Here is a 1,733-nt window from a genome sequence, read left to right as displayed (position 1 = left end):
GAACATTTGAATTCACTGTACTATACATCATCCAGGACTCCCCCACTCCATCTGTGGAGGCACGTGGCTTAGCCGTTAGGGTATTGGACTCATAATTGTAAGATTGTGGTTTCGATTCCTGGACCCGTCGACGTATTGTGTTCTTGTGCAAAACACTTCATTTCACGTTGCTCCAGTCCACTCAGCTGGCAAAAATGAGTAACCCTGCGACGGACCGTCCAGCTGGGGACTATATACGCTACGAAACCGGGAACCCGGTCCTTGTGTGTCGGTGTGACTCGAGAAGGTAACTGAAAGAACTGAACGCTCCCCTGCCATCCCGGTTTTCACGAGCGCATATAAACCGTTACTCTTCGCAAAACAATGCCATAGCACTTTCCTCTTTGCTTTTTCTTGAATAAAATATTGAGCAAAGATTCACTTCCCTTATCGTCTTATCTATGCGCTATTTATTCCTTTGCGTAAAACTAACTCGTGTCAAATACCTTCCTTTGGCTCGCTAAGCTAACGGAGATGATTTTCTGTTGGTATTGGTCATCTCTTTGTTGCTCATACACTTTTTGTAATTTAAGCTGACATTCATAACTTTGTTTTTGTGCTTTTCGAATTATAACTGCAGTCTTTTTTTTTTTTGAAATAGCGTCTAATTTAATTGACATGTGTTGTGTTATTTTTATAATCGGCCATTGTATTTGCAAAAATTTGAGTGGCGAATATTGTTTTTGGCATACTTTTGTCTCAGAGACAATGGAGTTGCGCATAAACTAATCCAGTCTGGTTTTTACATTTCATGTCTTCTCCAGTTTTGCGCAGGCCTGGGCTAGATGTAAGAAAATCCTGGGTAGCCCAAACGTCAGGATACCTCTCTCGACCTTGCTGACGTATTCCGAAGTGCAGAGCATTACGTTTGGCACCAGCTTGGTTGCAGGAGGTGCATGAAGAGTGTCGAGCCGGATAGCAAAGTATTTGGAGATCTTAAGGAGGAAAGACCATTTGTACTGAAAAGAGGGGTATAGAAATTTCTATAGAAGAAAAGATCCACGAGATCTTTTCTGTGATGCTAAACTCAGAAAAGTTTTAAATATGGCCTAAAATAGAGTAACTTAGATATGGAAAAAATAAACCTTATCGAACAATTTTCTCTTGAATTTTTGATGGAAATTATAAAGCAAGTTGAACAAAAAATTGATAAGAAATGTAGATCAATGAACATAAAAAATATGTAAAGCACTTTATTGAAATATTACAGAATAACTGGAAAAGTATCTGAAGTTAGAGCTTTACATGAAACTCAAACTCTCCTGTGAGCGTGGAGGTGTGAGTCAAAAGAGAAGGGTAAACGACGATATAACATCTGATGGAAACCTGGTGAAAATGGCTGACACTGATAACTGGCCAGAAAAGGCTTGTTTCAGAAAACCTGAGTTTTGATTGATAATGTTCGTGCAGGATTAACTGCACGTTTTAATACTGCAAAGCCAATGGCGATGTTAGTGCAGTATTCACTACACATTTTAATGCGCTGAAGCCGTTGGTTGAAAATCTTAATGTTTTGTGAAAATACTTTGGTCCACAACTGTTCAACATTCTGCCAGACAAACTTTTGCGAGATTTGCGAGGTGTTGATGTGGAGGTTTTCAAAGAACGTCGAGACAATTTTTTATCTGGGATACCAGATGAACCCGCATCGCGGCAGGAAGCACAAACAAGGGCAGCTCCGTCGAACTCACTAT

The sequence above is a fragment of the Octopus bimaculoides genome, chromosome 5 (assembly GCF_001194135.2).
Source record: "Octopus bimaculoides isolate UCB-OBI-ISO-001 chromosome 5, ASM119413v2, whole genome shotgun sequence".
NCBI lineage: Eukaryota > Metazoa > Mollusca > Cephalopoda > Octopoda > Octopodidae > Octopus > Octopus bimaculoides.
Note: the sequence above shows the minus strand (reverse complement) of the source record.